General features: G+C 36.5%; 1 long non-coding RNA gene across 1 annotated transcript; it reads left to right on the plus strand.

Moving 5' to 3' along the window:
* The first annotated feature begins 6,011 nt into the window (after positions 1–6,011).
* LOC148219741 (uncharacterized) lies at positions 6,012–27,010 on the plus strand. Its single transcript, XR_015799518.1, has 3 exons — positions 6,012–6,122; positions 13,002–13,059; positions 26,887–27,010. It is a non-coding gene; the product is annotated as an uncharacterized LOC148219741 (long non-coding RNA).
* Positions 27,011–27,239: the final 229 nt, after the last annotated feature.

Below are 27,239 nucleotides of genomic sequence, written 5' to 3' on the forward strand. Positions count from 1 at the left end.
TTAATTTATCCTTCAACATGTCTTTTGGAAAATTAAATTAGTACTTTTTCTAATTTGTTTACTCAATTTTTTATATTTTATTTAAACTCCAAAGCTGTTCTAGAGAGGATTAGGTGAATCGCTGAATTTTGTTAGTCACGTTGCTATAGCTTGACTAGGCCAGATGAGTTGCAAAAAAAGTTTTTACAAGTAAAATCCTTTTATTTGCATCCTTCTTGTTTTCAGTTCTTTTTATTTCTTCCTCTCTAAATTCTCTGTAAACCAGAAACTTTGGGACAGATCAACTTGTGTCTAGTTGATCTCAGTTCTTCCATAACCTAGCTATATATTTTAATTCAAATTCTACTGTGCAGATTAGAGATGTATGTTTTTTCACCTCTTATGCATAGTGAGGGTATATTCCATGTATCTTCAAAAAGTCTGCCATAGTTGTAGACATATAAATGCTGAAAATGAGGGAGGGTAAAAGAGCACCACCACGATGTAGGTTTGGGATTGTCTTTTGTAGAGATAATGAGGTCCATTGATTCCTGATGAAATGCCTCCTGGCAGTAAAGGCACCTGCCTGATTTTTACAGATACTGCTGCGGTGAGCTCTGTGACAACCACTGCCAGAAACTCTGGTGAAAGTACAAGCACACAAGTCCATTACAGATCATTCCCCCTGGCAACCTTACCGTGCATTACCTGATTACCCACTTCCTTTATGTTCTACCAGGACTGTGTAAACCTACAATACTTTAGAACCAAATAGAAAATCAACCAGCTTCTATGTACAGATAATAATTATAGGATAATCACTCATATATCATCATACAATAATAATACTGGCTTTACTTTCCCTTCAATCTTTTGGTTGTTGCCTTCTGGAAACAGGTACAAAGCTCGGTTATCAGACACTCATTCTGAAGCTAATATTTTGAAAGAGCAAATCACAACAGTGGTCATTGCTTTAAAGTTGTTAGTTTACAGCTGACAGGTGTTATGACAGATAGCCACATTTTGATACAACATTGTATTCAGGAGAACAAACAAAGTTATAAAGTTATTCAGCATTTTGATTTCTGTGCTGTTGGAAGATGAGTCTGTTATTTTGTGGGGTTTTTGGTATTTTTAATGTGAGGATCAGCATTAAATTCTTATTTGACTATAATGACTGTAATGACTGTGGCCATTTACTGTAATTGTTGGTTTAAAGACTTATGTGGTTTTCAACAGTAAGGACATGGTACAGTTTAAAAGATGTTTCATACCATCCAGACTAAACAGAACAAGAGAGAAAAAATTGCAAATTCTGGGTGAAGTCCATGTGTATTAGAAAAAGAAATAATAAACTTCATGATGGTGTAAATCACATTATATGAAAGGCAAAGAGTAAATTAACTATTATTTTATACCTAAGTAAGAGGAAGTACTGAATGACCTGTCAGAACATGCTGCTTTTCAAAGTTTTTCACAGCTTCAGGCACTCAAAAAGTTAATTCAAAACTGCAGTGCCAAGGCATATGCTTTTGATATGTCATCTAGCAAGTTTCATGTTCCAAGTTTGCCAGTTGCTATTAGTTCCACAGTTGAAATATTGCTGTGAACTATGAAATATTTATCTGAAAATTTAAAATGTAGCATACCGCTTGCTGACTGTATTTACAGTATCAGCTCACAAGAGCCAGAAACCATCGTTAGTTTCTAGAAAATGAATTGTTTATGAAATAAGATGCAAATTATAAGGTGCTAAAATTATGCTAGAGCCAAAACCAAATGAAAAGTTTGTATTGAGCAGTACATAAGTAGTTTTTTGCCAAGTGGAAAGCAATCTCTAAAAATCTCAAGAAGACATTTCAATAGACCAAAATTTTTATTAGTTGTGATAAGAAGCAAAGTAAGTAGATAGAGATTAGATATTTTTTAGTCATCAGGGTTCTGCTGATATCCTCAAACATGAAAAATGAATTAAAACCTCTGTTCATACCTCCAGGTATAGACAAAAAGGAATAAGTTTCTAATATTTTTTTCTGATATATGGTTAAGACTGAATTTATCAATCCCCAACTTTGTTTATGAGTTCTTTCTGAGATGCCTTGCTATATCATAAGTCAATTTTAGTAAAAGGAGTTACTTCAGAAACTAATTTGGCCTTTTGCTTTTCCAGACTGTTTTCTGAAGCATAAAATACGGTAGAAACTGGAGATGCAGAATTGCTTCCTAAAACCCAAGCGTTAAACTTATGCACACAGTCTGAGGGAAGGCTTTGTTAGCAGTGGGATTTCACCAGCCATGTTGAAAACTTGATTTGGCTGGTAGAAAAAATCCCTTCAAAATAATGGGCCAAATTTTCCAACAAACTTTAGTTCTTTAGGCTACTGTATGGAGCAAGATGGGTCAAATGTTAGAAATATAATCTTACTGGGGGAAAATTAAAAATGATGCCTTTCTGAAAACAAATATTTCCACACAGGAGAAATAGACATACCTGAAAATGAAAAACTTTACTTCATTTTAATTTATATCTGGGACAGATTTATTAATTAGATTGTGCACTAGAATACAAAGACAGATGAATCAGCTAGTGAAATTGATGTTTATAATAGTTGAAAAAAAGAATCAATAACTGGAAATAAAGCACTATGTCTTGGCTTAATTTCTAGGCTTATTGTTATATTATTGTTATATAAAAAAGTCTTATCTAGGATATAACAGATTTTTCAACTTATACAGGAATTAACCTTTTCAGAAACATCCTAAAAAGGTGCTGAATCTGAAACACTTGAAACAATCATAGTAAAAATAAGAAATTGGCTTAATTTAGATTCTCAAGAGCATTTTACCTTCCTTTAGATGCTGTCCTAGAAGAGCAAACTCATGTACTTCCATCATGTGGAAGCTTCCACTTGCCAGTTGAATTGATTATCAAATGAGTGGATGTCAAAATAAAGATCTGAAAAAATCACAGCAACTAAACAGCAACTAAAGAGCAAATTTTCTCTGTCAAATATGTTCAGAAATGTATGCTATTTGATCAAATTCTTATTTACAACCAAGAACAGGTAGCATCAGCATGGCAAAGTTGCAGTTAAAATACAGTTTGAGGAAGATTATGGCTTTTTCTGCAGCCCAACAAGTTTTAAATGGGTTTCCAATAGATTTTTCAAATTTTTGTTTAAAACACACCCAACACAAAAGAACTTGCCATTACAAAAATGTTTTACTTTAGCCAAATAGAGAATTGGAGATATCATGCTGCTTATTCAGAGAAATATTTATTATATCTGTTCCTTTTAATGTTTTATAATGAGTGGAACTCTGACACAATTTTAATCAAGAGTCAATGGCGAGTGCTGGATGCTCTGCCTAAGCAGAGAGCACTTTGCAAAATGAACACATAATGCACACAACTTCTGAAACTCCTCCAAATGTGTGACTAGATCATGGATGTGTTTTATCTGCTGTCTATGGAGGTAAGAATATTTTGGGGCGTCTGTGGTGGCGCATTCGCCTTCCCTTTGTTACTGCTCTAGCCACAGTTTTAAGACACCACTAAAAAAATCACTTAAAGCTAGGATATACTAGCAGCACACTGGTACAGTGTGGCTGAACAGGGTGTTAGACCTGCAGAAAGGTCTATTTCTCTCCTGGCTCCACCAGCACAAATGTTAGGTTTGTATTAACAGAGCATCTCAAATGTGATTTTCTGACAATTGCAGCCTTTATCACAAGACTTCCATGATTTTGGGCTGCATCAGGATCAAATCTAGAAACAGAAGATTCTTGTTTTGGTCTTGAACAAAACCCTTCATCCAAAGGGTTTCCAAACCCTTCATGTTAACATATGCATTTCAGTTGGATTTGAGTCCCCAGCACTTCTCAAACAAATGTAGAACCCTTCATGCTGTGTCACTGACATAGCCATTGCTCTGAGTGACAAATTATTTTTAAAAGTCCTTTACCTTTCTATTTTCTACTTCAGATTCAATTTCAAAATAATGTAGATAAATATGAATTCTAAAGAAGCAAGTTTTGTGCTGAAATTCGTGTAGTTTTTGAGGCATTTCCACTGGAGAGCTAAATGATATATGTTTTCTTTATCTTTCTCTTTCCTTCTATTAAAATGCAACTCTCCAATCTACTGAAGAGATACCTCAATATACAAACATGAACATTGGCTTCATTGTTTCTGGGACAGATGAAAGTTTATCCCAGGCAATGGCCATTGAATGAAGTATGACAAGAATGTTGACCCTTTTCAATCCATGATCAAGTTACTTTTGGAAGGTCTTTCATCATGGAAGAGACGGGAAGAAACTCTCCACTCACTGCAAAGCTATGATAAAACTGTACCCAGAGCTATTATTTCTTTAATCCATTTCTTTCTATTCCTAAATTTGTCACTTGCTCACTGTATGAACTCCGGGAAATCTGCTCTTCCCTCTTTCTCTCTTCCAATTTTCCATACAGATGCTAAGATCTCCCTTCACATACTGATTTACTGATAGAAAATGTTACACTGACCAAAGTCTTTATACTTACAACCAAACCTGTCTGAACATACAAATTTTTTACAGAAATACAAATAAGAAAATATACTGAAACAACTCCCTGAATCAGCTACTCATAGTATTTAAAGTCTCTCATAACATCATCCAGGCAAAACTGATTTAAGTGGCACTATCTCAGAAATATATTTGTCATGGTTGCATTTTGTGTGAAAGATTAGCTCAAATTAAATGCTTTTCCCTTTATACTGTCAGTGAATTATAAATGTTTTGTGGGGATAAAATAGAGTATGCACTAAGTTGTTACAGGAATGAAACTTGTGTCTTGGTTACATTGCATTCATTAAAAATAGTTTAAGAATCAGTTGAGGCTGGGAACTTTTTAAAATGTACTTTGTATCAAAACTTTTCTGCATCAATTTCATGTTATGATTCACTGGAAACCTGTTTTGGACCTATTGTCTTGTGACATGATTAAAACATTCTCCTGTAACTTTTAAATTTACATTTGTCAGCATCACAAAATCATTATACATTTAAACACGTATAGTGTTACACAGCCACTAGGGTCCCCTGGCTAAAATGACATTAGTAGCAGAGTTCAGGTCTGATGGATTTCCTATTGTACCATGATTTGGCTTCTAAATTATATAAGACTCTGGGAAGTAAAATTTTCATTCACTTCTGTAAGTCCTAGAAACTGTCAGAGTTTTCTCAAGAAATTAAGTAAGGAATGTGTATCAGTGCTATATAGAGAAGTGTAAAGTCTTCATGAGCTATTGAAATGCATTTGAGTAACAACTATATTTTTGTTAGACAACAGAAAAGATATACAACTCCTGCAATACCATCGAACCAAAATGCATGCTTCAAATCACAAAGTGCAGCAGGTTAATTCCGAAGGTGTGTTCATATCTTAGCAGCAAATAGCCTATAAGTCTATATCAGACATATATAAATGTATTGAAATTGGGTCAGTGCTAAACGGGAGATCACAGCAGCTGAGCAGCTTTGACACTGACTGGTAGCAGAGAGAAAAAGCACAGGATGAGAGCTGAAGATATAGCGTGCCTTGTAACTTCAGTGGGTAGCATAGCAACTGGAGAAATGCTGGAGAAATATCCCCTTGTGGACTTCATAGAACTGGAAATATATTTAGTGTACAACACAGCTTTTGTGCCCAGCTTGCAAAATTTTTCAATTTGGTGTTGCTCCAGGTTAAAAAACATACCAGCTGAAAAATGTGAATTGGAATCATTTGCCATCAGTTCTTAATGTAATGACTGATTTCCCACTCTGTATTCAGCAAGCTGCAGGCAATGGGTTTGAAGTGAATCCAGGTGGAAGTAAGCCAGACACGTTAAATTTAAGACCTCTATTTCACAACTCCCTACAGAAATTGAGCAAATAATGTAGCTGAAGTGCTTTCTACACACTGTGTAACCCAACTCTTTTGGCATTCTGATTAATTCCTTGCCCTTTTCTGCTGTACACACTGTTGAAAAAAGTACTCCAAGAGGAGGAAGGAGTTGTAATAGGATCTATCAAACCTTAGATATAATATGTTCTTGTATTATTTTTAAATTTAGATGCAAACAGCAGGAAAAGACAGAAGTACATATAAGTACTGTGGTAAGTAGTCAGGCTTTTCAATTTAATTGCTATTTTCACACCTATTGTCTGGTTAGTGCCAGAAGCAATGAAAATGTATTGTAGTAATCCAGTGCCGAGAGCTTAGGTATGCTCACTTTCATTTAACTTGAAGTCCAGGCTTAATACATAATCTTCCTTCCAGAATCAACTTTCTGAGTACTGTGCCGTGGTAATGCTCTGACTTTTTAGAAACATAACTAATGAGACGATTTTCATCCAATTTTTAGCCTCTTTTAGTACACTTTAATGCAGTGGAAGCTTCCAATGAGAAATGCAATGCCAGATTGGCATATTGAATTTTCTGGATGCCAACAGAAATCTCATTCTAGCTGAATGGAACTGAAGCATTAAAAAGATAGTTTTATTTCACAAAGAAACATTTCAATGATCATTTCTGCACTAACTGTCTTTCTATTTACTTTTAATAAAAATTTGCACTCTATTGGCCGAGAGTATAGAAGATCTTGCTAATGATTTCTAACATTAACATATGGAATCTAAGTTAAATGTAACAAGAAAAAAAAAACCAAACAAACACAAAAACCAAGAAAACAACAAAAAAGAAACAACAAAACAACCAAGACCTGATGGAAAGAACCAAGGATATATTGATTCTTTATGATGTTGGATGGGTGGAGTTTAGGAATTTGTAAATATAAAAAATGCCTTGAACCAAGATTTACTAGGAGTTCAAAATGTGGAACAGAAATGGGGCATTACTGATATTTGGCACCCGAAAACTACAGTCTTTAAAATAACTTGTATAAATTTGTTTTAACTTAGTAGCTGGCCCTTTTGTGTTTGACATCTGTCTGTTACAAAAACGGGTGTGTTTGGTAAGGTAGAACAGACATGGATTCCTGGCATCTGAAACAATGGAGTATCTAGTATATCCACCTGTTTTGAGCACACAAGCAGAGGCACAGTTGTATTGTGAGAACTCACTATAGTTTCTTGCCCACTTTGGGTTTAAGCATCCTTGTTTCTCTCTGTGAGGGATTACACAGAAAGTAATAATTTCTCTTGTTTAACTAACTTCCTAATATATAGATTAACAATATTGAAAAATGTTCTGTAAATAATTATACATGTAGTGAACAACTACGGCATTTTTACTGGGTGTTTTGATGGTTTCTTTCACTCTGTGCACATCTGCATTTTGTGTTCTGTGATTGAGGAAAAATATTCAGGAGAAGCAAAGATTATAGCACTTAAAAGACTGCAATTTAAATTAATATGTGAAATATGAATCTATGATCATAAAGTGAAAAATAGAAAAAATTCTATTTGATCTGACACTTTTGTTCAGTGGAAATTATGAATAATGGAAATCAACAGAGTAGTTTGGAGAAATATAAAAATGGAAACACTGAATACATTCAAGTCAATTAGGACTTCTCAGATATTGCCTCACTACAAAAAAAACCCCCACTTTCTATACATAAGTTTTTTTGGTAAATGGTTTGTCAAATTTCTGCCATGATAATGTAAGCTCCATTTAATAACCAGAAAAGTACTGCAGAGCATACACAAGAAATGCTGAATCTTTTCTCTGTTAGTACTTAATTTTGTGCATTTAACTCTTGTGAAGATTATTTTGCTTTCCCCAGCAGCCTCTGAAGCTGGTGATTTTGTAATCTGGTCAGTGAGCTGTGAAGAAGTAAGAAAGAATAATATGATGGGCATCAATAGAAATCTAGTCACTGAGGCAGAGACACATATGCTGGCGCTTTTATTTTATTTGTTGCTTGTTTTCTTTTGGTTTGTGGTGAAGGAGATTTTTGTTTGTTTGGGGTTTTTTGTTTGTTTTATTGTGTTTTTTTTTCAACAGACCACATTAGCTACCAGTAAAGAGGCATTTTTTTAGATTAGCTCCTTGGATTAAAAATAAGTTGTTATTGAGACGTGTCATTGTGTAAAGACCTCCTCTAACTTCCTTAAGATAACTCGTCTTTCCCTCCTATTCATGTGTAGCTAGGAATTTTGTTGAGTTGCTCAAATGATTTACTATTTCTATCACTATCTTTGTTCCTATTCAAATATACTTTCTATTTGCTTTATATAAATTCAACTTAGCAATTTGTTTGTCTTTTATTTTAATTTCTTCCTCCATCTGTACAGTTCCTGTCCATCTCAAAGGGATACCTGCCAAGCTGTTAAATAATGTTACCTTAGGAATCAGTGCCCCTTACTTCAAAGTCAGTTGTCTGGAAAGCAGCAAAAATAGTGCTGCAGGTGTAAGCTGGCCCCCTGCCCACTCCAGTCCTGATAGCTTCATAAATCTTGACCCTGCCATAGCTCCACAATTACATTTCATGACACAAAGCCAAGCAGTGTTATTCACCCAGTGCCCTAATTTACATTTCCCGAGACAAAAGAACATACAGATACTGTTTAAGAACTCTATTTGCTTTTAAAGTTGTCCAAGGGTTAGTTTTAGGTCATGTAGAAGAAACCTGGCAAAGGGGATGTTGGTGAATAAACTTTAAAATGAATTAAAACTAAATAAGGATTAAGGAAAATACAAGACTCAAGCTCTCATTGTTCTCATGCCAGCTGAAGCTATAGATCAGTGTATTTTCTATATCAGAATTGAGCAGCTGCTCAATGTTTTTGTGGAACAGAAAATAATTGTTATGGTCTTTTGGCTGTGTTTGATGAAACAAACGTTCCCTGTATGTGTGCCCTTGGTACAAGTTTAGTGCTGAGAACACCTTAAATAAAGACAGAACTTGATATGTCCAGGGAAAAGTGCCCTGCTGCCTTGTGCCACCAGGCATCATAGCAGGACTGGAATTTATATCTCCTAAATTTAGACATCTACACTGCCTGTATGTGTTTCTGCACTGCAGCTCTGACCATCTTCATACACAATAGGAGAAAATAAACACCATGAGGCCATGACTCACATCTGCCATAGATGACTCTTCAGGATGAGATGAGCTGTGCCCAGATGTGTTTGTTCATATATTGTCTTCACTAGAGGAAGTCTAGGGAATTACTACAGAATGAAATTACTACACTGGAGGTGTCTAATGTCAGGTCATCTGAATGTCACCCTGTTCTGTGTAGGCCAAATGTAATAAGGTTTCCAGTGAGAACATTCAGTGCTGTAAGAAAGATCGTAGAAATATTAAAAGCAATGTTTTTCAGAACTCCAAAGAATTTATGGTTATTATTTATGGTCATGCTGTATGTTAGAAGTAGGATTTCCCAGGTTTGTGTTACCACAGCTACTGGGGCCCTACATATGAGATGGGATTTTCCTCTGCTGAGCTCTCTGTTAAGATGCAAAGCATGAATTTGGTTTATGGCCAGTTCATCATCTGGTCTATATAGGAGACTGGGAGCAAAAAGCAATAAGGAGATAAAAACAGTTAGTAAATGGCAGTTAATTGCTCAGATGCACCAATGGGATGAGCATTATCCAGCTTCTGTTAGGGAAAGGACACTGGTAGAAATTGTTTGAAAGATAATAAGGTAGTTCTGTGAGTTTTATTGGAAAAAAAACAGGCATAAAGAGGATCCTGAGTGTGAGCCTGAAGCTCCTTGTATAAAAATTCACCACGAGAAGGAAATAATCATAAGCTGGAGATGGGCTTCAAACTCTTGAAGCTAAATGTCAAATAATGTTTATATAGGGTGAGGAAAAGCTGTGAACAACTTCAAGACGTCACATCACGGTAGAGGAGGGAGAAGCTATGCTGCGAGATCATGGATGCAATCTTTGTAAGCAACAGTTTTTTGTGCACATTGAAGCACTGATGTTCCTTTATTCAATTCCAAACAAAAGAAAGTTGCAAATACAAAGACAATAGATGATCATCTGGGGGAAAAAAATTGTCTTGTGAAGGTGTGGAAGGGCAGGTGCTGTGCAGTAGAACTTTAGCATATTCCACATCCTTGACATTCGAAAACTAGGAGCAGGCCAAGTTAAAGATGACATATTTGAAATATGAATATATGCACCATTATCCACAGTAAATGAGTAAGAAAGTAGCCTCAAATACCTCGGGAAGAAGATGTTACAATATCGACCTTAATTTGACAGTTATCCACAGGAGCTCAGAGAGACGCTGACAGTTTAGTTTGGGAATGAATTAGGTGTGGAATAAAAGGGTAGATTTGTGACTCTGTGGCTCAGAGATAGTAACTGAATGTCCAAAGAAGGAGGTGGATGTGGGGATCAGAGAGATAGGAGACTGGAACACTGGGGAGCCCCAAGGTGAAATTAGGATAGGGGAAGAGAACCTAGAAGTCCAAAACCAAAGGAATGGAAGGAAAAGACAAAAGGACAAGAAGGCAAAAGGACATGTCCACACCTCTTTAAGTCCTCTCCCTGTAGGAGGAAAATTGGAAAAATACAATAAACAAATTTGGCATATTTTTTAATATTACCCACACTACAAGGTTTCTTATTGTTCTCACAGTATTTTCCAAAGATATAAACAAGATTTTATGTCCTGAAAATCTATACAAATTAAAAGCATATCTAGAAATGTTTTCAGCAGTGAGAAGGACCTGTTAGCAAAAGGAGTGCTCACAACTGTCTGCAACATGGGAGACTGGGTTTGGTGATTCTTAAACCAGGTCTTTTCAGGCTCTATGTGCCATATTAATGTGTGGAAGAATGAGTTTCTGCTTAGTCCTACAGTTAGTTCAGGCAGTGAAGTGCTTAAAGGGAAAAACTAGTGTTTTGTATAGAATTGACCCTTTTTTTTGTTCTGCAACTGCTGTCCACTTATCTGATGAGGATTAGTTTTGAAATGTGTTCCAGCTCTGTGTGGATAGAATGTGGACAGGACAAGGGCCCTCCAGGGTTAAAATCAGATAAATGTCTATTTGAGTGAATATCCTCAAATGTTTGGAATGCAGAGGACACCACGAGAAACAAATAAACCCATTACATTAATTGTTAACAGAATTAGGCATCACAGATGTTTCTGTAATGCACAGATTTCTGCATTCTCAAAGAAGCTTTTCAGCTGTCCTTGCAATTTTAAGACTAAAATATTCTATTAAAAGAACCAGGGAAAATAAATGAAACATGTAATTATTTTTACAATGGGTAAACTGTTGATTTGTCAAACCACAGAGAAAGGATCTCTAAGATATAATTCTCATTCCAATTTAAGAATGTATTTAAAGAAGTAATTAGAAAACTACAAGCCAACCCCCTCTCTCATTGCCTTTCTGAAGCATCTTTTACAGACCCATTTTCTTGGGAATTTTGTGACTTTTTTTTTTAAATCTTCCTGTTCTTTATCATAGAGATAATTTGAAGCTAAAAAATAAAGTTTTGGCGGGGGTTAGTTTAACTGTTCTCTAGAAATGTGAGGACACAGTAGGCCAGTCCAAATTCCTTGAAGCTTGGATGCACCACACTTTTCACAGCTGCATTTTTCTTTATCTATCTATCAAACCCCTTTAGTACTATCTTTCAGCAAAGCTGTGAATTATTTATCCCTTTGGATTTGGACGTTTTCACAGATGTCAGTATAGCTGCAGTGTGCAAAGAAGCCTATCGTTTAGTTGCCACCTCCATTATGTGAAATAATAGTGCATCTTCTGTGTGGACACTATTGATACTGAAGTGAAAAAGCCACGAAATCAAGGTGTGAATCACTGTAGAACTCTCTGCCTCCTTCCCCTTTCCCATTTTAGAATTTTTCATGGATCCAGATTCTTGGTAAAAACATTTTTAACACTTACACAATCTCACAACTTGTTTCTCACCTTGTTGCACCTTAGTTATGAGAGATTGAGTTTGTGGCTTAGAAAATATAGAAGGCAACCTTGACTCAAACTGAAGCCTGATAAATGGCACTTCTAAACTCATATTACACTTGATCCCATGTTCTGCCATTTTTCTACTGTTTAACAAAGGAAAAAGTGAGTTTTGTAAGTCAAAACTCTACTTTGCAACCACTGGCTTTGAAGAAAACAAGAAAAATAGGAAAGAAATTTGGTTCTCTTTTTCCCTCAGGCATATCATATATTGGATTTTCTTAGTTACAGGTGAGTTTTAGGTTTCCATCACTAGATGTGTCTTGTGTGGGGGGCAGGAGGGAGAGATAGCAGAAAATGAGTCAAAAGAGCATTTGAAAACAAAGAAAAAGGGAGTATGTAATGATGTAAAGAAAAACGGAGTGTGTGAAACTCGAGAGTGGTACCATATAAAAAATTTCTGATAAATGTCTTCTCCCTCTTCTAAGGCCTTAGTGCAAATGGAGACATAATTTTCAAAATAACATGCACTTCCTGCTATTGGCATATAAAAATCCCTTACATTCTTCTTACTAAAGTAGTAATTTCAAGCATTTTTGTGGTTGATAGTCACTGGCTATTACTAGAAAATCAGGCTATAATCTGTTTCGTTTTGGAGGCCATTCAGTGTGTTCATAGAACCCCTCCTGTACCCACTGCAGTACAAAAGGCACTGCAGGAAGTAGTCTTTGGAATGGAAAAAGCCTGACTCAAGATGTGTGACCCCAGTGCTTCCAGTAATCCCAAGTCCACACTAATACTGGGTCTATCTGCTGACCTCTGCAGTGTGCCTTGCCACAGGATGGATGAGGGACACGTACACCTGTCTCAGGACAGGATGATATGCTCAGGTATAGGATTTATTGTTAACATTTCCTTTTGTCATGAAGCAGTTTTTAATGCCCTGCTTTTTTATTCTCTCTTAATAAAATCCTTTTAACCAGCTGTGCTGCAGTGAACCACATGCTGGGGGGAGCAAGAAGAGCAGTACCATTTTCTTTTGATAAAAAAATATTGTTTTCATTGTACTGATAGTAATTTAGTCTTTCTGTGTGTCTCTGTGTGTCTGTTATTCTTGAATTCTACTTTCAGAAAATGGCTGCTAAAATACATGTCAGAAGCAACAGGATCCATAATTCTGATTAAAGAGGTCAGTGTCTTATCCCTTAACCTAGCACATATATCACTTTTAGGATAGTTGTGCCAGGCCAAAGGAGTACTGTTTCTAGTTGGTTCCATTTTTGTTGCTGTCCTCTCCTGGTGCTGGGATTATTGAAAATACTTTTCTGACCTTTTTGAATAAATTAGGATTTTACTTCTTTTCCTTCAGCTCTGCCTATGAAATCTGTTTACAAACACCCCTCTTGTTGCTGTTGCCCCATCCTGCCTTCTGAAAAAAACTCTTCCTCTGTCCTTTCTTTGGATTTTCTTTGCAGACATATATTAAATAAGAGGTCTTTTCATATACTTTGGTAGCAATTTATTTTGGTGTCTCTCAGTATTCCTAAGAGATTTCCACATCCCTGTGCTGGTATGTGTGGGTCACTTGGTCGCTTGGATTGGAGATCTGATGTGAGTTTAAAATAACTTTGTCTAAAGTGACCTGGTCTGCAATGTGACCCCACTGCATTTTTTTTCATGAATGAATGGCTTTGCCTTTGAATGCAGTATTAATCAAATTATGTGTTCAACAATTCTGCTTGCCAACACTTAGAGGAACCCATTTCCACGTTAGGATAGAACTTAATGTACCAGGAATTAGATTGATGTGCACAGAACCGTTTTTGTTTACACTTAGTTAGTGGGACATTCTCCTTCTCTACTGCCAGCCCTCCTTTTCAACCAAAAGCTAAATGGTGCAAAAAGAGAAGTGCCTAAAACTATAATGAACTGTAGTTGGAGAAGAGCATGAAGGTCTCCTTTTTTATTCACTGTCTTGTAGCATTTGTATTTCTTTTGCACCATTAGAAAAATACAGTATATTATTTGCTTTTTTAAAAATCTCTTCGCTTTACTTACTCTTTTCTTTACTTACTATAAAAACAAACAAACAAACCTTGAAGTATAAACTTCTTTGGCCTTTATTTTTTGCTGGCCTGATTTTGCTCAAAGGTTCTTCGGAGTGAATGAGAAAGTTACCACTAATTTACTAGGAGCTAGGCTTTCAGTCATCCACCAATTGCAGAGAGCTGCCAGAAAGATTTACAGATTTGTAACTAAGTCCTTTGAGTATAGAACTGATTAAATTAGAGAAATCTATGTGTGATTCCACACTTCTCTGCTTATACTCAACAGCACTTTGCTCAGAGGTGAAAGAATTAGACAGATTTCATCAGCACCAGCAGAAAGAGAACAAATAATTCCTATTGTTAACATCATGATGCAAAATTGTTCCAGAGTACTTGATCTCTGTATTTTCCTATGGGTTCCTGAAGTTTTTCCACTTTCATAGTTCCTATGTAGAAGATAGGTTCTTTATGAAATAAATCTTTTTTGTAAGTGTAGTCACTTCCCTTTCATTATACTCTTCCCAAAATATTTGATTTTTCTGCCAAGAAGTCTTCACTTGGAAAAAGAAAATCTTCCTTAACCTTAAGCTCTTGTAGATACTCTAAGGACTTTTCTTCAAAAAGTCTTTTACATACAGTAGTATACCAGTAAACTGTAAAGCATTTCACCTACGTTGGAGAAATGGAGTTTGAAGTATCTTCCAACACACCAAACAAGAAAAATACATGTGACAAAAAATTCCATAAACCTTTGAACTGTAGGCTTTCTTTTGGGAACTTTAGTCTCTTAACAAGAAAGAGGAGATCAGACTGTATATATTTATGTAACTAATACAGAATTGATTCTCCAGAATATAAGTGAAGAATTTTTCTTCATACAGAAAATAAGTGCAGAGTTTCACGGATGTGTTCTTGAAAATACTAGTCCATGCACATAAATATTATTTCACAGTTTTAAATATAAGTCACATAGTAAGTGTTTAGACTGTGGTTGTATTAAATACTATATTTCTAATATATTTGCCATGAGAGAAACTGTGTTAGAATTTATTTTTATATGGGCATTGGTATACAATGCTGAGAAAAAAGATGCAATGTTGCTTTATCAGCAACTAGAACTATTTTGAAATGGTCAATATTCACCCCATGCATTTATGTTGATATCTTTAATATGATCACGTAGCATTCATCAGCACATCTTATAAACAAGATGATAAAAAAGTTAAATGCTAAATCACGTTAAATTATAGTTTTAGCTGGTATGCTTTGACAAATTGCATTACAAGTATGGTTTTAAGATTAATCTGTTTAGCTAACAGAAACAGGAGGGTTTTTTCTCCAGCTGTGGTAGATGCAGGTTTTTTCCTTATAATTGCTTGTAGATTTTATAGTTCTAATCAAACCACAGCAAAGTTTTATAGCATCCTACTAAACTCAGAACATCTGAGGCTGCTCGAAGCCCCAGACTGCTAGGTCTCCTGAGACAGGGGCAGGCTGTGGTGTAGTCTTTGGTCCTGGAGGAAAAGGGAGTGTTGAAGCTCTGCAGTGCTTTTTCAAAATGTGCCAGTTTCAGCCCAGCAATCAGCTCATCACTGCCAGGGCAGCCGTGCTCGTGGGACAGGGAGATGTTTAGCTGAGCTGCACCAGTGAAGTACAGGAACTGGGAATAGAAGGGATTATAAAAATAAATGGGTTGCTGAAGAAGGAACATTAAGCAGGATTTTTCTAGCTAATGACTGAGAAATCTAGACAAACATTACCAAAATGTGCTGCGGATTTAAAATCATTGATTTTTCCCTCTTACCTGTTCTTTGCTGTTCACTTCATTATGAAGAGTTTTACAAGTGAAGCTCAACAGCTTGTTAGTGCTTTGTTTCCCTCCTTACCCAAATGACAGAGGGTACAATGTTTTTTAAAGTACAGCATCAGGCTTTGCCTAATAAATTCTGAATTTTTAGTTGCTGTTCTGCAGAGATGTGCTCAGGTGTTTCCTGCATATCTCTGGAATTACCTGTATAGCTGTAGTGAAGCTGAAAAAAAATCAATCTCAAACTAAATTATAAATGCCAAGGAATCTGGCATTATGAACCCAAACCTCTCAGATTTTGCATTACTCTGGCAAGGCGATTGAAGGAAACATGATCTCACTCCTCACATAGGCACAGATGAGAACTGCCCTCCCACCACCCTACACTCATTGACCTTGGCATGGATTTTAGCTCAGATTATCAACAGTGATGACATATCTCACCAGAAGTCCTCAATCTCACATTTAAAAGACCCAACAGATGCAATTCACTGGAGAGAAATGTGACACAAAATAAGGATGGGGGAATGAAATCCTGAAGACTAGAAATATTAAGAGAAGGAAGTAAAAGCAGAAAAAGAGTGGGGAAAATTTTGCTTTTACAAACAACTCTGCCTGGGTAACTGGAAATGCAATAACAGCCAATATAGTAAGCTAGTTCTACTACATGTACTTTTGCTTATTTTTCAGAACTAGAGCACCTAGTCTTGGTGCTAGTAAAAAATCTATACCAATGCATTAATAGAAAGGAGGACATTTTGTCTCTAGTTCACTTGTGTAAAAATTTTCATTTCTTATTTTTATTCACCCATTAATACATGAGTATTTTACTGGGAGCTGAAACCAACCATAATCTGGTTTTTAATATGGCCAAAAGGGGGCTATGAGACACATGTGAAGAAAGACATTATTGTTTCAGGTACAAACCTGGGGTTTGAAGATTGAAGACAAATCCAGGAGGGATTTGACGGTTGTGAGGTTGTGTGCAAATCCTCAGGGTTACTTGATATCTAATCAAGTGCTTTAGAGGTCTCAATTTCAGGTTTGTTAGCTCAGAAGAAAAGTTATACCTTACCTCTGACCAAAGGAGAACTACTGTTTTGCCAGAGCTACTGCTAAGGATAAGAGGCCCCAAAGGTAAGGAAGTGCATTAAATCATGGAGGTTTGGACAGCCTGTTTTAAGCCACTATTACATTCTTAGCAGGAAACACTATATATCTGATAGGATTTGTTTAAAGACCACAAGATGGTGCTCATTCAGGTGTTGCAAATATGTTGAAGACCATATAGAAAGTTGTTTAAAGACTGAGAAGTCTATGAGAAAATTTTGAGACATTAGGTACTTACCAATGAACAAAAGCATGGAAGGGTCCTTAAGGCTTGTTGCAACCTGCCAAAACCCTCCAGGCCAGATAAAGCAAAAAATGTTAGTACTACTAGTCCAGGAATTAGAGATTTCTAAGACAAATACGAATTAACTTATTTTCAGAAAGAGAGTATTATAATAATTATAGTCAGTAGCATCCAAATATTTTTTAATGAGGTTGCATATTTGATGTTTTTCCATGACGGGAAAGGTCAAGGGAAGGTGTCATGCCACAGCCCTACTCCTGCTGGCACTTCTGGAGGTAATGGCTTTGCTTACTAACATGCATAATCAAAGATGTACATGCCAGGAAGCATTAGGCCTGCAGTGCAGTTCTGCACTGCCTTTCTGTCTATGCTCAGTAAATTCAATATTTTCAGGAAAGGGTACACTTCATTGTTAGTGATTTACTGGTTGCTGTGCAATATAAACAGTATACATGCAATAGATTTATTTGGATATGTCCTGTGCAAGTAAAGGAAAGAGTCTGAGATGTGCTGTGAGATGGTGGTTAAGACTCATCTATCGCCATTTCTCAAAATCTCCCACTCCTGCTAGGAAAAATGGCAGTGAGAACAGGCCCAAGTGCAGAAAGCATTTTCACAGGTTTTTCATTATTCTGAAATAGTAGTCTTATAGCGAATTATACTGACGTCTCAAGTAATTTGTTTTTGGAATGTGGCAAGTACAGCATAGTGTTCTCTGACAGTCATATTTTAATGTTTGTGAATTTAAGTGATTTAATCTGAGGTAGGAGTTTAGGCATACAATTTTTACTCCTTTTAATCTTCAAATAATGGTTAAAAAGTGCTGGTTAAATGCCCACATAAAAGCCCAATATTTTAGACCCTAACTGATATTTGGAAAAGTAAAAAATGGTTTAGTGATTAACTTGCTATGAGTATTTGCACAAGGCCATCTGGAGGCTTGAGAGGTAGGTCTGCACGAAAATCATGAAGTTCAGCATGGTCCTGCACCTGGGCTGGGGCAATCTCAAGAGTAAATACAGGCTGGGGGATAAATGGATTTATGGGAGAAACACCTGGGGATGTTTGTGGATGAAAAGCTCTACACAGTGTGGCAAGGCACTCTTGCAGTCCAGAAAACCAAGCATGGGCTGCATTAAAGCAGCAGGATCAGCAGGCTGAGGGAAGGTGATTCTACCCCCTCTGCTCTGCTCTTGTAAGACTCCCCCTGGAACACTGCATCCAGCTCTGGAATCTCCAGCACATGAAAAGTGTGGACTTGATGAAATAAATCCATAGTAGGGCCATGAAGATGATAAGGGAGCTGGAGCACCTTTCCTATGAAGACAGGATGAGAGAGTTGGGGCTGTTCAGCCTGGAGCAGGGGAGAGTCCAGAGAGGTCTTGTAGCACCTTATAGTACCTTAAGGCAGATAAAAGAAATGTGGAGTGACTTTTTTTAAGGGCATATTTGACAGGACAAGGGGAATGGCTTTAAGCTGAATGAGGGTAGGCTTAGATAAGAAATTAGGAAGAAATTCTGTACTGTCAGGTGATGCACTGGAATATGCTGCACATGGAAGCTGTGCATGCCCCCTCCCTGGAAGTGTTCAAGGCCAGGTTGGATGGGGTTCAGAACAATCAGGTCTAGTGGAAGGTGTGCTTGCCTGTGGAAGGGGGGGCTTGAACTAGATTGATCTTTAAGGTCGCTTCCAACCCAAATTATTCTATGATTCTACGATTCTATTGTTTTTAATTAAAATGTAATTTTAAATCTACTTTTCTTACTAAACTTTTTCTTGGAGGCTGAAGATCTGACAATGATTAGGAAAGGGAGAATAAAAACAAGGTGGACACAGGGCTATCAGACCTGCAGTTGTGGGTGGAGTGGAGCCAGGCACAGCCCATAGACTCTGTGTAGCCTTTGTAGTCTGTAGACTTTGACACCAAACAATCCTTGTACACTACAGACACATCTGACAACCCCTTTGGGGCTGTCTTTGGGCCAGAGCTGGCATATGGAAGCTTTCCCATGGCAGTGTCCATGGAGAGAAGCCATCATTTTCTCACCTTAAAGTATCTACTCATACTATTACATCCTTCCTGCTCCTTTTTCTTGTAAGTCCATAGCACATTTCTCCGTGCCATTGATATCCAGGGGATTAAAACAAAGATAAAACAGGAGACATAAAATATGAGTGCACATTGTCATAGTAACTATCTATATCTGTGTGTGTGTGTGAATACACATTTCACAAATCAGTGTGTGTTTCCTCTTTAGTTGGAGATCAAAGCACCCATGCTGCTAGGCATTCACAAGGGTGTCTGTGTGGAAAAAAAATACTGTTTTTACACTGTGGTTAAGCACACCTACAGTCCCTAAGCTTGAAGGCTGTCAGGGTGCTTTTCTCTTCATCTGTTTAGTGTTTATCTAAATAAAGATTTACATTTAATAAAAAGGATTCTCTTTTTGTTGCAAGGGGAAGGACAGCCAGCAGATGGATCACAAGAAATGTCATTAACCACTTAGGATGTTTTAACATCTTACTGAAGATTGCTTCATTATCAGTGAAATGAAATTTCTTCTCTGCTTGTCTAGCAACTAACATTAATTAGAGAAAGTTATTACTATGACAAAGACATTATGAAATAAAAGTTTTTGAGCTACTGATTTATAATGTTCTTGAGATGCTTTGCGCTAGCACTTACTAGAAAAAAGGTAATTTTTGAATTTTCTTTTCATGTACCATTCATCTGGACATTTTACTCAAAGATTAAGGCTTCAAATTTTCAGTTCAAATATTGATTTCATAATGACAATAAAATTCCCATAAAGTAGGCCAGATGGAATCTCTTTAGTCATCTTGTTCAGATTTTCTTTTGCTTTCACTTTATTTTGCCAAAACCTCCAAATTTTTATTATTCAAACCAGTTTGTATAGTAAAGAAGAATGAATTCCACAAACCTTCCAAGTTACATTTATATCTGATAAGATAACTGAAAATTCAATAATCTATGAAAATTTTAATACGTATTGCAAGACCGTAGTTGGTTTCTCTCATTACCTAAATAACGACAATAGCAACCATCCAGTTTCAACAAAAGATGTGTAAATTCACTCCAAAATTCTGGAAACTACAGAAAAAATAAATGAAGATAAATAAGAAATTGTTTTTAAGGTGTTAAAGAAGTAACCGTTTGTGTTGGTTTGAAAGTAAAACCAGTGCGAGACTCCAAGTCAGTAATACAATTTAATAGGAGAAAAGAGAAAAAAATAAAATACATGCAATAATATAAAAGAAACAACCACCAACACAGTCAGAAATACAACCTGACACCCTGTCAGTCAGGGTGTTGGTAGCAGTCTGTATAAATGGTGGCTGCAGTCCTCCTGGATGACAGATGTGGTTCTGTTGAAGCAGTGCTCCTGTAGAAGGTGCAGTTTTCCTCCGAAGATCCAGCGATGATGTGGAAAAAGGTCCGACTTTCCTCTGGGATCCAGTAGAAAGGTCTGCCCTCGGGTCCCAAACCCCAGTTTTTTATCTAGGTAGGAAAGGCTTGGCTCCTGCCCCTGGTTGGGGCATCTCCCAATGGGGTGATGTAATCTTATCAGTCACACAATAGGACTTAATGGCCCATTAACAGAATATATCTTCTGGAGGAGGGATGGGTTGTGAATAGATAACGATGATCATCCCCCGATCTTATCAGATGGCACATCAGCAGAGGATATCTCCCACAGAGATAAGGATCACCACCCCTCCCACATTTTAACAGATGGTGATAGAATACACATTTTTGCATTGTACCCCAGGACACCGTTATGTCAATTAAAGAGCAAGGCTCTTGTGTGAGGTCGATAGCTAACGTTTTGGGCAATTTTTTATTCTGTACATGACAATAGACATAAAGCTGACTTAATTATTTGTATTAATTGTTTTTATTTCTAAATTAACATACTTCTAAATGATACCTACAATGGAATACTATGAACTGATGCTTTCATAGGAGATGGAAGACATTAGACTGGATGAAAAAGAAGAACTCTGAAAGAATATTTGTGTATGTTTAGGTATACTTCTCTTGAGTATGCAATGGTAACAAAGCAAAATCTTCCTAAAGTAGTCTTGAATATATATTTAGGTATCCCAGAACAGTTTACAGCCAGATGGTTGTCCCATGTTCTCCCTGAGTTCCATACCACCAGGCAGTGAGCTGTCATAGGGCAACTGGGACTCCCTCCTCTCCCTTGTTTGTTTTTGCCCAGAAGTTGCTAGAAAATATCTTATTGGTTTTTAACATTCATCCACCTCTAATAAACAATGATACCAATAAAGTTTGCCAAAAGCTAAGTGAAACGTGCTACCTAGAAAAAGGAATCTGAATAAAAACCAGAGCTCCAAGCTTGGATCTTTTTCCAGACCTTTAGTCAGGGACTGTATATTTCCTCACTAATATGCTGTAACAGTTAGATCTTTATTACAGTCTGTAACCACAGTTTTTGAAAGACACATGTGATACTGCAGGAGAACTAAAGCATATGTGTCAGCTCCTGCTGCCAAACAAAGTTGTTTTTGGCATCAAGTCGCTTGTATGTGAACAGTGATTGAAACTGCTTTCCAAAGTCAGTGGCCTAAGATCAAACACAAAGTACTGAGAAGCTTAAGAGCTAGACAGAAGGATCTTCAGTTTTTGAAGGACTAGCTGTGTGTCAGGATCTTTGGAAATACTATTTTCTGCTCTTTATGTGAAATTCCCAAAGTCTTCCAGTGAATCTATTTCAGTTCACTGCTTCTGTGGCCTGAGAGAAGAAATTATCTATGCAAACTATCACTGCCTCCTCTGTAGTCTTTCAGCTTCAGACTTAATTTTAAACTAGTTTCACTTTTTTTTTTTTTAATCTTTTGATTGTGTAAGTCTGTGAAAGAATATGCCTAACATATTTTTAAAAATAAATTTATTACGGTTTTACTTCCTTCCAAAACTTTCATGGTAGATTTTACATAGCAGCTTTTTCTATCATGGCCACTTTAGTATCAACTATCCTTGCAGGACTGCTGCAGACCAAGGTTTATTATCATAGTAATTATTACCTCTTTACCTGAAGAATCCCAAAGCACATTGTAAGCTTTGACCCCAGAGTTGTGCACCTAGGCACAGACGCAGTTTAATTATGTGTCCTGAACAAGTCTGTGAACAGGTTGGTTTTTGGTTTGCTTCTGTAGACTGAAAAGTTCAGTAAAGTTTTGCTCAGATAGAAACTGGGAGAAGTGTATTTTCTTACCAGCAACTATAGAAAGATGTATTCATTATCAGAGACAATTACAGAATTTCTTCAGTGAGCCCAAGGAAGGTACCAAGGTCACATGTATCTTCATAAAAAGATTATGTTATTTTGTCCCTTGGGTGTTATGAACTGGAGTAAAGAAATGTCATTATCACATTCTGTGCCTGGATGATGAACTTTGACCACTGCTCCTTTTATGGGATTTAAGAAATTTTCCATGACCGGATAACTTCCCAAAGAAAATACATTTTATACATGACAGCAGCACTGTACTTTAAAAGGCAATACACAAAGGTGCATTTATCACAGACTGGAAAGAGACCACCTGACAGTGATGGTAATGATCACAGTCCAAAAGCCAGCAGCAAGCAATACTCCTGATTTATCCATACAACTTGGTGTTAACACTAGCAAATCAACCAACTGTACCCAAAAACTATTTGAATATTTACTGTTTCTTTTAAGTGCCCTCACTCATAACAACTTTCATGACAGTATGTTAGGTTTTGTGATCCCCTCTGATTTTTATGATTTTTCCTACATATCTACATGATTCTAGTGTTTAATGCCTTCCATAGGAGTATTTGCAGTAAAATGAAATAAATAAAGAGTTTAATACCTTTTATTATAACAGGACACGGCATACTCATACTTTACACTCTATTTCTCTCAGTCTCTGTAATTATATACTATTGAATCTATGGCAATTTTATGTGAAAAAAGGAACTAGAGATATTTTACTGTCCTCATTTTAGTCATTGTGACATTTTATTGGCAAAAGTCTACTCATACGAAAAATTACTTTCTGCAAGTAATGCACACAAAATTGCCGATCAAGTACATGAAAGAGGAGTAGTGACTTTCCTGGTGTTAAACGAAGACTAATATATTTTGCATTCTTTGTGCTTACTGCTTTGTCTCATTGTAAATGCCTGGTCCCTGAGTGCTCTGAATTTCAAATGAAACCTTAAAAGCTCATCAGCTTTGCTTGTGGTCTGTTACAGTCCTCCACAACACCAAATCATCTAAACCTGCAAGCAGCAAAAGGGAATCAAGTCAGCTCTTGATGGTTTGATCTCACAGTTTAATGTGCATTTTTGTTGGTGTTTGGATATAGATATACAAGTACATAAAGGAAAGTTAAGAGAACAACTGAGAGCTAGACTTAACTAGAGAGGAAAAGCCATTGAGGAATTAATAGAATAAAAGGAAGGATTTTTTATGCACAAATGAGAAGAGGGGTAATGTTTCTTCTGATCAAGTGCAACCCACATTGTGCTTATAATCTGCCCCATGAAAGGAAATGGGAAAATTCAGGTTAAATGGTTTAAATTATAAAAATTATAAACTTCTCTCTAGGAAGAAGACAGAAATGGAGGGAAAAAAATTATGGTCCAGGTCTGTATTTATTATGGAAAAACGTAATTATTCTGCTGCTTAGCGTGAGCATCCTGGGCCGCTCATTTAGATTTTAACTTCATGGTTCCCTCTGCATGAAGGTTAAGACTTTGGTAAAGGCCTTGGCAGGAATGAACACTTATGCTTAGCTCTTTTCACTGCAACTAGATTAAGCCCAGATTGTGCATCTCTGCTTTTCTCCTGTCACATGTCTAACTGGTGGTAGTATAACATTCCCATCTACGCTGGATCCATGCCAGGCTGCCCTCAGGAAAGTATGTATACTACTCATGTGTGCCCTAAACTCCCAGCTGCTGGGAGGGATGTGCTGTGAGGGATAGGCTTGGACTGACAGTGACAAAACCTTTCCTCTCCCATCTGCAATGTCAATGTTTTAAATATTTCCAAATACATAGTCTTACCTCTAATCAAATTGGGGTTGAAAAGAAGTGCGGCACTTAACCTATTTTTTTCCTCCTGAATTCTTATAAGAAGGATGACAGTGTGAGCTGCTGCAGACAAACAATTCATGGTGTGAATATATTTGCTAAAATATAAATGACTATGAAGGAGTTTAAAACTCATGTGAGCATCACAAAACAGTGAGTCTCATTTTCCCTCAAGTGAGAATGACTGAGAAGAAACTGTGCAAGTCAGTGAAAGTGTACAGAAGGGATGATTTTGGGCAGACAAATGTCTTCTGCCAGCTTTCAGCCTCTCTGCGCTTTAATGCAAATCCAATATACAGTCACCTTATGAAAACCCTGGCCAATGTCTCCTCTATGAACAGAAACTGAAATGTTACATGTGACAAGCAGTGACCCTACCACTATCTTTAACATTCAGCACATAGGTAGTTAACCTCAAAACTTGTAGATTTCATTGTTTTGGACAAAAAAATACCTCTTTAGAGAATAGACAAAAAGCTCTAGCATGTTTTTTGTTTTTTTTTAATTCTAGGGCTACTTGATATATACAAGTGTGATATACAAGAGTGTGTACTCCAGTTTAAAAAGTGAACCTTTTAAAAAGCCATGCCCATATGCATGTGCCCACACACATACACACGCACTCACATGTTTATAATTGCTTTGCATTTCTTAAATAATTATTTCATAAAATTAAGTTCTGCAGGAAAATGAAGCTGTTATTTTGCTATTGCTGTGCATCCAGAGGCTTTTTCTGATGATGTATCCTTTACAGCGTCCTGAATTCTCATTCAGCAGGCAATAGGAAACTGATGCACTGATAGCAGTCCTGTTATCTGTTTTAATAAAAACTTAATGTCCTTTCTTTCCCCCTACACTTACAGAATTTTCAAGTAATTTTTTTCCCTGAGTGCTGCTGGTCCTCTAGCAAACATCTAAATCATACTGTCTTAATTCTTGGAGAAAGGTATTGAACTATTATAGTGTTATAAAGGTGAGTGTAGACTTAACAAGTAGCATGTTTGTAAGTCTTTAACAGTTAATCACGGAGAAAATGTTTGTGGCCCATTCTTGCCACATGCAGGTCTGTCAAATGCTTCACTGTCCCTTTAGAAAGTGCTAATCAAAGGCAGTGTACAAAATAGAATAAAATACATTGTCAAGATTCTTCTCTCTTTCTGTCTCTCTTTTTGATGTTATTGTTGTGTGTAGCATCTATTAAGATCCAGATTTTCACAGAATGGCTTTTTACCTTATCTAAGGATTGCATCAGTTATGCCAAGACCTACAATATATGTTTTTGTCATGGCTAGAAAGGGCATTATTTTGTTGACTGGAGTAGTCTGCAAAAATGTATCAAAACAGACTCTGTATACATTCCTTCCTTAAAATATAGTTTAAGAAATCTTAATCTTTGAGGTATTGATGAAAAACAGTTCAATGATTTTGGAGGCCTGGAGTGCAAAGTGGAGCTCTCTCTAAGCAAGGAAAGGCAGAATTTTTGTATTTTTTTAATTTTTTTTTTTTAGCCCAAGTGTATTTCAATGTCTGAATGTGTAAAGCAGACCACAAATACATACCTGGTAGTTTTTATTCAGGTGTATTTTCTCAAGGTCAAGTGTATTGACCTTTGATTTATGCACCATGCTGACTGCTCACAGTCCATTTTCGGCTAACAAAATTAAGAATGTGGCTTCATTCACTGTATTTTAAAACAGTAGGATAACTTGTAGGCTTTGTGAAGCTCAAACAGAGACTGTCCTTGTTTACCAAGTGTGGAAATCTCGCATCTTGACCCAAAACACAGCTGGAAACAATCAAATCTCATGGCAATGTTCCACCAGGGTGAAAATCCCTTTATGGAAATCACAGTTCTGGACTGATGGGACATCCTTTTTCAGTGAAATTTTTCTAATACTTGTTTTTTTGAGCAGGGCTTCAGTATTCCATCTCTATATAATAAGAACTAAGATTATGCAAAGAAATTTGAAGCAAATAACCTTCAGGAAATTTTAATTACTTTTGAGACCTGGATCTGTCCGTTTGTCCAAATTGTTTCTTGCATTCTTTTTCCTCAACTTGAGGAGCTCTAGGCAGTAACAAAGTCCTGCTGCAGTCTGGGTCCAGAATTTCCTGGTATCTAGTTTCAAAGTCAGAGTTTGAAGACAGGGAGAGGTCACTCCAGACCACTCCCAGAAGCTGAACTCCATCTTCTATCATATTTCTTAGCACTCAGTTATGTACACTGCTTGGAATTTTGTCATCCTAATCAATGGTCTTACTACACACGATATCTGCCATTATATGATCAACATAATTTTTTTCCCACTGATTGACAAAAATTATTTTTCACAATGCATTGAAAATAATACAGAGAATCATAGTTCTGGGACTAATTAATTTTTAAAGATGCTAAAAAAATAAAATACTATGACAATTTTAAATTTAAAATAATATGAGATGTAAATTTAAAAAAACTATCTTATTCCACATCAGGGCAGAGATATTGTTTCTTTGTTTTCTTGATTGGTTCAATTTGTAATGCATGAAGTTGCTTTATTTTTTGCAAAACCTTTGGCATTTCAAGTTATATTGACCAAGGTATATTGACCAAGCTGAGTGACTCTCGAAGTTGTGTAACTTAGGCATTTAATACAAGCGTTTTATCAGAAGTTTGTAGTAGAGTTTCTCCTTAAAGATATACCTCTCTTTCCAGGAAACCACATCAGTTTTCCAGCCAGACACTAGAAAAGCTGCAATCAAATAAACATCTGACAATGGCAACTAAAAGACCTTAATGAATATGTAAAAATAATTGCATCTTTTGGCTAACCTTTACCTGAAAAAAAATATAAATTAAACTGTTTTAGTATCATCATAATTTTGTTTACGACCTCTTTTCCTTCATATTCTATCATTTGAAATTTATTGTATTTAATGGGTAATAGGCCAAGATGGAAGTTTGCTTTCCCAATAAAACACTCAAACAGTGAAAAGGGAAATATGGCTATTTTATTGTAAGCAGTTTACAGCATCAGATTTTGTTGTGGGGGTCAGAGGGCTAAGTCC

This window comes from Sturnus vulgaris, chromosome Z (genome assembly GCF_052056855.1).
Source record: "Sturnus vulgaris isolate bStuVul1 chromosome Z, bStuVul1.hap1, whole genome shotgun sequence".
Lineage (NCBI taxonomy): Eukaryota > Metazoa > Chordata > Aves > Passeriformes > Sturnidae > Sturnus > Sturnus vulgaris.